A 12933-nucleotide genomic window follows, 5' to 3' on the forward strand; every position below is an offset into this window, starting at 1 on the left:
AAGGAAAACAAAATTAACAAAAGTAACGTGTTGTACTGATTATTTTATTTTATATCATTCTTAAGCATTCCTATTTACATTTAGCGAACATGACACACGTTTGGAAACACAATCTTTTATGAAGCACGAACATCTGAAATCTCCTTGTCATTTTGAATTCGAATTTAACTATTTCACCTAACATCTACATGTGTAAATAACATTGTTTGTCATGTAAGATCAAGGCAAAATTATGAAGGTTAAAGACTGAAAGTGTATGCTTATTGACGTCTTTTGCTGGATAGTTTATTACACGTGAATGGTTGAAAATAAAACTATTGCAATTTTTGTTTTGTTGGTTTTAACCTGTACACAATATTATTAACATATCTTCCATTAAAATATGTCAACATATCTTGACATGCTCACACGTTTAAAACCCTGCCTGTATCTAGGTCATGTTTATGTGTTACGTGTTTTAAAACATAACTATGATACTTTATTTGCCTGGGCGAAGGTTTTATTACCAGTCTGTGAATAGAAGCTTCAGTGTACGTCGTTCCCTTGTGAATCGGTAATACCTTCTTGAAATGTTAGTATATATGACGGATTTTAAAAGTGTATAAATGTAATATTTTTAGTTTTGACATACATATAAACATGGCGTACATATAAATCGTTAACATATGCACATAATCATTGTTTCACAGAGAACGTCATTATGTAACTGTATTAAGCATTCCGAGCGATAATTTACGGGAACGTTCGAACGAAAGCAAGAACAAACGAACGAACAAACTACTGAAGCAATGAATGAAATACAGTCTGTATATAAATGTGCCCGAATTAAATTGCCACTGTATAAAACATTTTGAGTATTATAACATTCACATTAAAGGATTTGAATACAAAGCTATTAGGTATACACGTAGTTATTAAACCGTTGTTTAACGTTTGTAGACACTTTTTAAAATTCGGAGAGAAAACTTTTGGGGTATTTGCTGCCACGTTGTCACGTGTTGTGACGGCAGTGATAAACGCTTTGTTTGACCGCAAAGACACAAAGTAAAGAACGCTCAGAGTCTTTTTTAATGATGTTAGGAATTCATTTCGTTGTCGATTGTACCAACGGCACAGATGTAAATATGATTGCATCGGGCTGTGGTCAACAACACACGTACGTCAACAGAAAGAGGCAAAAATCACTATATGTTAGAGCGACGAACGAACACATATTAACTGTTACTAAAGCGTTCATTTTCATTATCCCGTTCTTATGTGTCTGTTTTAACCTCTATGAGTTTTTAACAATAAAACCCAACAATTCTTACCTTCTTTGAAAAGTATTCTTTAAATAATCCCTATTTGAATTCATAATTGGTCTTTCGTTGTAATCGCACACATGGCCAGTATTACTTTATGTATTTTCAATATAGACCTGCATGCGAGCAGCCTTTACATGTGAGTTTGCAAAGGAATAGCCCATTTCAGGTTACGCATGCGCAATTAATTTCCTTCTATATTACATATAAAATAGATGAAGTTCGATATCAATTTTTACCATGATCAAGCGCATACCCACTATATCATCATATATCATTGGAAAGATAAATGCATAATCTTTTGAAAAAAAATGCATGTCATTAAATTCTATACGCGCTAACTCAAAATATTTACCTAAGAATAGGCAAACCGGTTTTGACAGCTGTGCAGACAACCAGTTTGGGCTCAAATAGTATGACCTACTTTCAAAGCCGGGAACCATCAACACAAAAAGTAGAGCACAAAAATGGCTTATTTTCTTATTGCTTACAAATATACCTTTAAGTTGATACCAAAACTTACCATTTGCAATGTATTGTACAAATCCTAGGCAACATGCGCTAAACAATGTGTGCTAAGTATCAAACTGACTGCATGTTACCCTAAAAACAGGAGTTCCGGTTTGGGGTTATGTGACCTTTAAAGGGATCTTTTCACGGTTTGGTAAATTGACAAAATTGAAAAAAGTTTTTTCAGATTCGCAAATTTTCGTTTTAGTTATGATAATTGTGAGGAAACAGTATTACTGAACATTTACCATAGTCCAATTTAGCCATTATATGTATCTTTTGACGATTTGAAAACCTAAAAATTATAAAGCCTTGCAACGCGAAACGATTGAATAATTTGGAGAGTTCTGTTGTTGTCGTTTAAATTTATGAAACTACGAAGATTGCTTTATAAGGTATAAGATACTTAAACTGTGTATACCTGACGGAATAGCCGAGAGGGCTAATGCGTTTTTACTTCAGACTTAATCCAGGACTCCGGGGGTCACTGGTTCGAGCCCTGGTACCGGCTACTTTTTTTTCCTTTTTTGAATTTTATTCTTGAATTTTTTACTGGAGCTTCTAAGATCCAATGTTTACATCTATCAATATAAAGCATTTAATGACAAACTTCAAAATATGCCAAAATCTGTGAAAAGGCCCCTTTAAGAAAACCCAACCCCTTCAAATTTGAATTAAAGGCACTTTTCCCACAGGTGTAATCTGTTTTGAGAAAGATCACAAAGTTCCGGTACAATGGCACACAGATTTATTCATAATGGTTGCTGTTGAAAGCGCCATGCGTAACAGCGTTTCGCGTCAAGAATTAAGGTAGAAAAGCCAAACTTGGTTATCTCATAAATGCAGCACTTAGACTCCATACATGGCATCACTTTCGATTCTTATAGGCAAAGCTGATTTAACATATGACTTAATAAGTGAAAAAAAAAATCATCAATGGCAATATTTGTGCATCAAAGCAGGATTTGAACCGGATTCGAACAAACTTTTTTTTTTAATTTGGCACATTTTAGGTTAAATCCATGTTGAAACAGCATTTCTTATGTCATTTGACCCAACAAAAGGGCTTGCTTGCATGAAAAAACAACACACTTGACTTCCTGACTAAAAAAAAGTCATCCGCAGACATGAGCTTTAAGTCTTTTGTCACACCTGGACCTAAACATTTTGGCACATTTTAGGTAAAATCCATGTAGAAGCAGCATTTCTAATGACATTTGACCCAACCAAAGGGCTTGATTGCATGAAAAAACAACACACTTGACTTCCTGACTAAAAAAAAGTCATTGGCAGACATGAGCTTTAAGTCTTTTGTCACACCTTGACCTATGATTCCTCGGCTCGAGTTCCGTCTCGGACAGGCTCTGGAAAGTGTCAGTCTGGCGCAGGTGCTCAATTCCGTGTAATCTGAGAAAACAAAAAGTTTTTTGTGCACATTTACCCATTACGGCGCCAACTTATTCTTCGAAGGGGGGCATAAAAATCATTTTACAATAGATTTAATTGAAAATAACAGCGTACTAACCTGCAAAGACACCGATCCTCTCGACACGACTGGGCGAGTGCTGAGGGCGCCTCTGAATCAGTCATGCTGTACAGTTTTTGATGGCCTGTCAATTCAGCCGGACTTGTAAAACCAATTGGACGACAGTTCAGGCAGAGCTTAAGACCCATTTCAACACCGCCTACAAATGCACACTTAGGTTTAGGCATAGTATTGAGGTCACTTAAATACAGATTCCCTGGTGTTTTTCACACAGGGTCTATCACACCAACATTCTTCCAGGAAAGAAAGCATAATTATCAGTTTAGATGCGTGGTTTTTAATCACTTGTGCGTATATTATTATCATTTTTGTGTTTTCAGCTTAATACTTGATTTTACTTAAACTCTGCAAGATATCCAAACAGGAAAAATAAGGTAAAGTAGTGTTATTCTGAGTAGATCTGCCTGACGGGGTTGAAGGCGAAGGCAGATAGCAGTGTCGGTCCAAACTGGCAGGCATTTTTAACAGTAAAAGGCTCAAAAAGTAAACAAAAATAATAAATACAGATGAAGTAAAGACATGCATTAAGTTCATTATTGAGATTGATGCAAATTGATGTCAAAATGTCACTGAAAAACAATACAGAGTGTTTATGTAGTCTTAGAATATGTCTCCGGAACAGGTTTTGGTGTGATTTTCCAGCATTTACCCCCCTTATGACCACAAGTGCAGCAGCCCAATTGCAAACAGCCCTAATTTGGGTCAAATGACATCTGGCAGTTATGTTTTGCAATACAGAGCGTTTTTGATGGTCAATTGTCAAAATTCTGGCAGACGACTAACTTGGTCGGATGTGCTTTAAGAGAACCCAACCCCTTCAAATTTGAATTAAAGGCACTTTTCCCACAGGTGTAATCTGTTTTGAGAAAGATCACAAAGTTCCGGTACAATGACACACAGATTTATTCATAAAAGTTGCCGTTGAAAGTGCCGTGCGTAACAGCGTTTCGCGTCAAGAATTAAGGTAGAAAAGCCAAACTTGGTAATATCATACATGCAGCACTTAGACTCCATACAAGGCATCACTTTCGATTCTAATAGGCAAAGCTGATGTTACATATGACTTAATAAGTGAAAAAAAATCATCAATGGCAATATTTGTGCATCAAAGCAGTTTTTGAACCGGATTCGAACAAACTTTCTTTAAACATTTTGACACATTTTAGGTAAAATCCATGTAGAAGCAGCATTTCTAATGACATTTGACCCAACAAAAGGGGCTTGATTGCATGAAAAAACAACACACTTGACTTCCTGGCTAAAAAACAGTCATCGTCAGACATGAACTTTAAGTCTTTTGTCACACCTGGATCTATGATTCCTCGGCTCGAGTTCCGTCTCGGACAGGCTCCGGAAAGTGTCAGTTTGGCCCAGGTGCTCAATTCCGTGTAATCTTAGAAAACAAAAAGGGTTTTGTGCACATTTACCCATTACGGCGTCAACTAATGTAAGTTAGATACAATTAGAGTAAGCTTTCAATAGTATTTGTTGCTTTATTTGCTGCAAATGAATAATTCATCACGCCGGCATCACTTTGTCTGGCACACTAGCAAAGTTATCGCCACAAAATGTGGTTTAAGAGCTGCAGTAAATGTAAAACACCCAATTTTCGAAATTTTGGTGACAAAAGTGTGCCAGGATATAAAAAAAAATCATTTTACAATAGATTTAATTGAAAATAACAGCGTACTAACCTGCAAAGACACCGATCCTCTCGACACGACTGGGCGAGTGCTGAGGGCCGCCTCCGAATCAGTCATGCTGTGCAGTTTTTGATGGCCTGTCAATTCAGCCAGACTTGTAAACCAATTGGACGACAGTTCAGGCAGAGCTAAAGACCCATTTCGACACCGCCTACAAATGCACACTTAGGTTTACGCATAATATTGAGGTCACTTAAATACAGATTCCCTGGTGTTTTTCACACAGGGTCTATCACAACAACATTCCTCCAGGAAAGAAAGCATAATATTATTATCATTTTTGTGTTTTCAGCTGAATACTTGATTTAACTTAAACTCGGCAAGATATCCAAACAGGAAAAATACGGCAAAGTAGTGTTATTCTGAGTAGATCTGCCTGACAGGGTTGAAGGCAAAGGCAGATAGCAGTGTCGGTCCAAACTTGGCAGGCATTTTTAACATTATTTAAAGGCTCAAAAAGTAAACAATAATAATATATACAGATGAAGTAAAGACATGCATTAAGTTCATTATTGAGATTGATGCAAATTTATGTCAAATGTCACTGAAAAACAACACAGATTGCTTAAGTAGTCTAAGAATATGTCTCCGGAACAGGTTTTGGTGTGATTTTCCAGCATTTCCCCATTATGACCCCAAGTGCAACAGCCCAATTACAAACAGCCCTAATTTGGGTCAAATGACATCTGGCAGTTATGTTTTGCAATACAGAGAGTTTTTGATGGTCAATTGTCAAAATTCTGGCAGACGACTAACTTGGTCGAATGTGCTTTAACAGAACCCTTCCTCTTCAAATTTGAATTAAAGGCACTTTTCCCACAGGTGTAATCTGTTTTGAGGAAGATCACAAAGTTACGGTACAATGACACACAGATTTAATCATAAAAGTTGCCGTTGAAAGCGCCATGCGTAACAGTGTTTCGCGTCAAGAATTCAGGTAAAAAAGCCAAACTTGGTTATATCATACATGCAGCACTTAGACTCCATACATGGCATCACTTTCGATTCTAATAGGCAAAGCTGATGTAACATATGACTTAATAAGTGAAAAAAAATCATCAATGGCAATATTTGTGCATCAAAGCAGGTTTTAAACCAAATTCGAACAAACTTTTTTTTTTAATTTGGCACATTTTAGGTAAAATCCATGTAGAAGCAGCATTTCTAATGTCATTAGACCCAACAAAAGGGCTTGCTTGCATGAAAAAACAACACACTTGACTTCCTGACTAAAAATAGTCATGGTCAGACATGAGCTTTAAGTCTTTTGTCACACCTGGACCTATGATTCCTCGGCTCGAGTTCCGTCTCTGAAGGCTCCGGAAAGTGTCAGTCTGGCCCAGGTGCTCAATTCCATGTAATCTGTGAAAACAAAAAGGGTTTTTGTGCACATTTACCCATTACGGCGCCAACTAATGTAAGTTAGATACAATTAGAGTAAGCTTTCAATAGTATTTGTTGCTTTAATTGCTGCAAATGAATAATTCATCACGCCGGCATCACATTGTCTGGGACACTGGCAAAGTTATCGCCATAAAATATGGTTTAAGAGCTGCAGTAAATGTAAAACACCCAATTTTCGAAATTTTGGTGACAAAAGTGTGCCACGATATAAAAAAAATCATTTTACAATAGATTTAATTGAAAATAACGGCGTACCAACCTGCAAAGACACGGATCCTCTCGACACCACTGGGCGAGTGTTGAGGGCCGCCTCCGAATCAGTCATGCTGTACAGTTTTTGATGGCCTGTCAATTCTACCGGACTTGTAAACCAATTGGACGACAGTTCAGGCAGAGCTAAAGACCCATTTCGACACCGCCTACAAATGCACACTTAGGTTTACGCATAATATTGAGGTCACTTAAATTCAGATTCCCTGGTGTTTTCCACAGGGTCTATCACAACAACATTCTTCCAGGAAAGAAAGCATAATATTATTAGCATTTTTGTGTTTTCAGCTTAATACTTGATTTTACTTAAACTCTGCAAGATATCCAAACAGGAAAAATAAGACAAAGTAGTGTTATTCTGAGTAGATCTGCCTGACGGCATTGAAGGCGAAGGTAGATAGCAGTGTCTGTTCAAACTTGGCAGGCATTTTTAACAGTAAAAGGCTAAAAAAGTAAACAATAAATATATATACAGATGAAGTAAAGACATGCATTTAGTTCATTATTGAGATTGATGCAAATTAATGTCAAAATGTCACTGAAAAACAATACAGAGTGTTTAATTAGTCTTAGAATATGTCTCCAAAACAGGTTTCGGTGTGATTTTCCAATATTTACCCCCCTTATGACCCCAAGTGCAAGAGCCCAATTGCAAACAGCCCTAATTTAGGTCAAATGACATCTGGCAGTTATGTTTTGCAATACAGAGAAATTTTGATGGTCAATTGTCAAAATTCTGGCAGACGACTAACTTGGTCAGATGTGCTTTAAGAGAACCCAACCCCTTCAAATTTGAATTAAAGGCACTTTTCCCACAGGTGTAATCTGTTTTGAGAAAGATCACAAAGTTCCGGTACAATGAAACACAGATTTATTCATAAAAGTTGCCGTTGAAAGCGCCATGCGTAACAGCGTTTTGTGCCAAGAATTAAGGTAGAAAAGCCAAACTTGGTTATCTCATACATGCAGCACTTAGACTCCATACAAGGCATCACTTTCGATTCTTATAGGCAAAGCTGATGTAACATATGACTTAATAAGTAGGAATGCAAGAGGTTAACCGGTTAACCTACCGAAACGACCAGTTAACCGGTTACATTTTCCAGAAAAGGTTAACCTGGAAAAAATTATTTTGATTATGTTTTTTTTTCATGGAATAATTCGTACGAGTTTACTTTTTTCGCGTGACATACTGCCAACTTGCGCTGGCGACTAGTAAGAACAACATGCCGCGCCATTGCCGGTAATAAATAACGTGTCAACAATCAAAGTAATAAATCAATTAATTAATACCTTTGTGATAACAAATGGGGGGTACGTTTTGAAAACTGACACTGTTGGTCTTTCGACTCGCTAAAATTTAACTAGCGAACTGCGGTTAGTGGGAGCTATTAGCGAAGATGTAATTGACACGTTTATTGAACTCGCGATGAAAAACAGTTAAGATATTGGACGGCTATTTTTGATGTTTTGTTAACCAATACCCAACACTGCTCGCGAAAATACCATTTTATAACTAACAATTTTATGAAGAATTGCATTCGTAGTTACAATCTTTTAGAGTTAACGTTGTTTTTGTTTATCAAATTTTAATATCATTATGATAATGTACGTACAACGATTCGACCATTACCGTCCGATGCAAGTTTTACTTAAGAAAGCAAATTCTTAACTAATTAAATAATTAAACATCAATTAAAAATATCTAAAAAATAAACCCGTTAAATTTAGTATTGCGTAAAATTTGCGCGCTATAGTACGTTTACAAACATACTTAACTATCAGTATTTGAGATCATAATACTTAGTTACTTCGCTATTAAATAAATGTACTGCTTATATTATTTATTCAACTTACATTTCGTTAAAAATTAATTTAATTTGCATTTGCGTCCTTTACGTTACGCAATTTTTTTATATTGTATAATGGAAATCAAACGATACAACTTCGGCTACAAACGCTAAAATGCAAACAACAAAATATGCAATTATCGAATAAGAAGATGTGCGGATTCGTTAAACACATATAACCCACTTTACGTCGCATTAGAAGGGAAAAACATTTCTATATTATGCCAATTTGAGTTTCAAAAATTATAACAGAATGAACAAAGGAACACCCCATTTTTGTGAGCGATACGACGCGAACGTAATATAAGTGGCCCAACCAAAAATAAGTTAATATCACGTTAAAAATAACAATGTGTAGTGCTTTAATTTTTTACTCCTATGCATTTACGCAGGAAAAATAAATAAAATATATAGCATACATTTACAAAATTATGAAAATAATTTGTATAGTACATTTTTTTACGAAAGTGGCATGTTATCAACGCAAGCGATTTCAAATTTGAAATTACTTTTGTTTCTACAGAACGGTTGGAGCGGTATGACATTTTTTACGAACTCTAAATCATTTTAACTATTAAAGACGTTTCGGTGAACCGGTTAATAACCGGTTACATGAAAGGGTTAACCGGTTAATGATTTTTGTAACCTCTTGCATAACTATTAATAAGTGAAAAAAATCATCAATGGCAATATTTGTGCATCAAAGCAGGTTTTGAACCGGATTCGAACAAACTTTTTTTTATTTTGGCACATTTTAGGTAAAATCCATTTACAAGCAGCACTTCTTATGTCATTTGACCCAACAAAAGGTCTTGCTTGCATGAAAAAACAACACACTTGACTTCCTGACTTAAAAAAAGTCATCCTCAGACATGAGCTTTAAGTCTTTTGTCACACCTGGACCTATGATGCCTCGGCTCGCGTTCCGTCTCAGACAGGCTCCGGAAAGTGTCAATCTGGCCCAGGTGCTCAATTCCGTGTAATCTGAGAAAACAAAAAGGTTTTTTGTGCACATTTACCCATTACGGCGCCAACTAATGTAAGTTAGATACAATTAGAGTAAGCTTTCAATAGCATTTTGTTGCTTTATTTGCTGAAAATGAATAATTCACCATGCCGGCATCACATTGTCTGGCACACTGGCAAAGTTATCGCCACAAAATGTGGTTTAAGAGCTGCAGTAAATGTAAAACACTCAATTTTCTTAATTTTGGTGACATAAGTGTGCCAGGATATCCCAAAAAAATAATTTTACAATAGATTTAATTGAAAATAACGGCGTACTAACCTGCAAAGACACCGATCCTCTCGACACGACTGAGCGAGTGTTGAGGGCCGCCTCCGAATCAGTCATGCTGTACAGTTTTTGATGGCCCGTCAATTCAGCTGGACTTGTAAACAAATTGGACGACAGTTCAGGCAGAGCTAAAGACCCATTTCGACACCGCCTACAATTAAAGTAAGCTTTCAATAGTATTTGTTGCTTTATTTGCTGCAAATGAATAATTCACCACGCCGGAATCACATTGTCTGGCACACTGGCAAAGTTATCGCCACAAAATGTGGTTTAAGAGCTGCAGTAAATGTAAAACACGCTATTTTCCTAATTTTGGTGACATAAGTGTGTCAGGATAAAAAAAAAATCATTTTACAATAGATTTAATTGAAAATAACGGCATACTAACCTGCAAAGACACCGATCCTCTCGACACGACTGGGCGAGTGTTGAGGGCCGTCTCCGAATCAGTCATGCTGTACAGTTTTTGATGGCTTGTCACTTCAGCCGGCCTTGTAAACCAATTGGACGACAGTTCAGGCAGAGCTAAAGACCCATTTCGACACCGCCTACAAATGCACACTTAGGTTTACGCATAATATTAAGGTCACTTAAATACAGATTCCCTGGTGTTTTTCGCACAGGGTCTATCACAACAACATTTTTCCAGGAAAGAAAGCATAATATTATTTGCATTTTTTGTGTTTTCAGCTGAATACTTGATTTTACTTAAACTCTGCAAGATATCCAAACAGGAAAATAAGGCAAAGTAGTGTTATTCTAAGTAGATCTGCCTGACGGCATTGAAGGCGAAGGCAGATAGCAGTGTCTGTCCAAACTTGGCAGGCATTTTTAATAGTAAAAGGCTAAAAAAGTAAACAATAATAATATATACAGATGAAGTAAAGACATGCATTAAGTTCATTATTGAGATTGATGCAGATGGTTGCAAATTCCAGGTCAAACATTAGAACAATGAAATAGTGGAAAAAGGTTTTCTTTCATGTTTTGAGTCTCACTGTTCTTAATTCTTACATAGCATACAAGCATAACTCTATCCACCCAATGTCACATTTGTCTTTCCGTAAAAAACTTGTATCACAACTTATTGAGTCTCATCCCCTTGACGCTTTGGTCACCCCTGTACCAGGACGTCCTAAGACACAGTTTCTGGAAAGACTAACAGTCAGACATTTCCCTTCCAAGATCCCCAATGAAGGAAAGTCAAAGTCTCTGCAATGTGTTGTGTGCAATCCTGCAGCTGCACAGATGCTTGCCAGTCAGGGCCTTCCCAAAAAACGAAGACCAGGTCACGAAACTGCATTTAAATGTCGACAGTGTGATGTGTCACTGCGTATAGTCCCTTGTTTCGAGCTTTACCACACCATGCAGAATTACATACTGGCCTATAAAAGGTTACAAGCTGAAGAGTAGCTCACTGATGCATCAAAGCATCTCCCTATCTGTGAATAAACCTTGAAAAGTATATTTTATAAATTAATGTACCAACAGTTAATGTATTGAATTGTCATGATTTGTATTTGTATTGCAAATAATACTATTAACTATAAATGAGTCTTATGCAAATTATATCATTGAAGTAGTACTATAATCGTCATACTTTTAAATTGTAGTTTTTAGTAGATGTGTTGATTTGAAACATGGATACATTTTTACTGCACAAACAAGTGCTATTAAACTTTAAAAAAAGCCAAATGTTAGTAATATTATAGATTATTACAAAGCTCCCAAAGTGTGTGTGCGAAGTAAAATGTTGCCATTACAATTGTATGTTTTATTTTTCATGATTAATTATTTGTTGTCCTTTCATAATGCAATAGCAAATGAAATTATGTTGATATAATAGCAGGTAAGTATAACCAGGCTGCCCCTTCAGACTTCATTTTATAATGTATTCAGCCTTGTTGCTTGAAATTAGATTTTATATAAATATATGCATATAAATATATATATAATTATCATATACATGATCGTGTTCTGAGAAAACTGGGCTTAATGCATGTGTGTAAAGTGTCATTCCAGATTAGCCTGTGCACAGGCTAATCAGGGACGACACTTTCCATTTTAATGGTATTTTTAGTTTCAAGAAAGTCCCTCCTTACCGAAAATCAGTTCTAGGCGGAAAGTGTCGTCCCTGATTAGCCTGTGCGGAGTGAACACGCTGATCTGGGATGACACTTTAAGCACATGCATTAAGCCCAGTTTTCTCAGAAAGCAACATATATATATATTTATATGCATATATTTATATAACATATATATAATATATATATATATAAACACCCACTTATTATGATTTGATAACGGGAATTAAATTCAATTAGTAATAACAATGTGCTATTACACTATCACAGTTTTATGATATTATTTAATTTTGCAAGATTATTTGTAATATTGTTAAATTTAACAGTGTTTTATGAAATGTAAGTTTATATTTTTGTAAAAAAAACTTAAGTTTCTACTAAAATGTATTATAAAATCCACATTTTAATGTATATGTAAAAATTGAAATGTTCCGTTTGATATGGGAATAACTAATTGTGTTTTTCATAACATTTTTGATATGCTCAAATTTGAATAAAGGCTTTAAAACTGCATTTGAAGTACAGACCATGGTTAATTTTAGAAAAGAAAGTTAAGTTATAAAGTTACTGTTTGTATATTGTTCTTTGTACATTTTTGGTGTAGAATCTGTTCACTATGTCTTCTATATTATGAAATTTTTTTAATATGTATTATCAATATCCAAACTTAACAAAATTAGGAATGATATGTGGATGTATATATAGATGTCCTGTTAGAAATCAGTTTGAGACTAACCATGTGAAGTGTTAAAAAGATGATTTAAACACAAACAACCTGTTTTTTTATCGTTGTTTCTATGGTAACCATGGCAACAGATCGATCAAATGTGTATTTGGTATGATTATTTTCAAACAAAATGTGCGACCAGTTCACATGGCAAATTGTGTATTAATTGGACACTTAAAACCAATGTAACATGTAATGCAAGTGATGTAGGTCAATTTAGCATTATCAGGCCTTTTTTTTG

The 12933-nt window shown here is 35.6% G+C and overlaps 1 long non-coding RNA gene across 3 annotated transcripts; it reads right to left on the minus strand.

The window, feature by feature from the left end:
* Positions 1 to 1868: 1868 nt before the first annotated feature.
* Positions 1869 to 11472, minus strand: LOC127879826 (uncharacterized). 3 transcript variants are annotated; one of them, XR_008049255.1, is made up of 10 exons: positions 10270 to 11472; positions 9873 to 10032; positions 9482 to 9568; positions 6724 to 6883; positions 6337 to 6422; positions 5052 to 5211; positions 4664 to 4750; positions 3337 to 3496; positions 3132 to 3218; positions 1869 to 2963 (listed from the first exon to the last, which is right to left on the minus strand). It is a non-coding gene; the product is annotated as an uncharacterized LOC127879826 (long non-coding RNA). The 3 variants fall into 3 exon arrangements; XR_008049253.1 differs by having other exon boundaries at positions 1869 to 3218; XR_008049254.1 differs by lacking the exon at positions 9873 to 10032 and having other exon boundaries at positions 1869 to 3218.
* Between the last annotated feature and the right edge of the window lie 1461 nt (positions 11473 to 12933).

Source organism: Dreissena polymorpha, chromosome 4, assembly GCF_020536995.1.
Source record: "Dreissena polymorpha isolate Duluth1 chromosome 4, UMN_Dpol_1.0, whole genome shotgun sequence".
NCBI lineage: Eukaryota > Metazoa > Mollusca > Bivalvia > Myida > Dreissenidae > Dreissena > Dreissena polymorpha.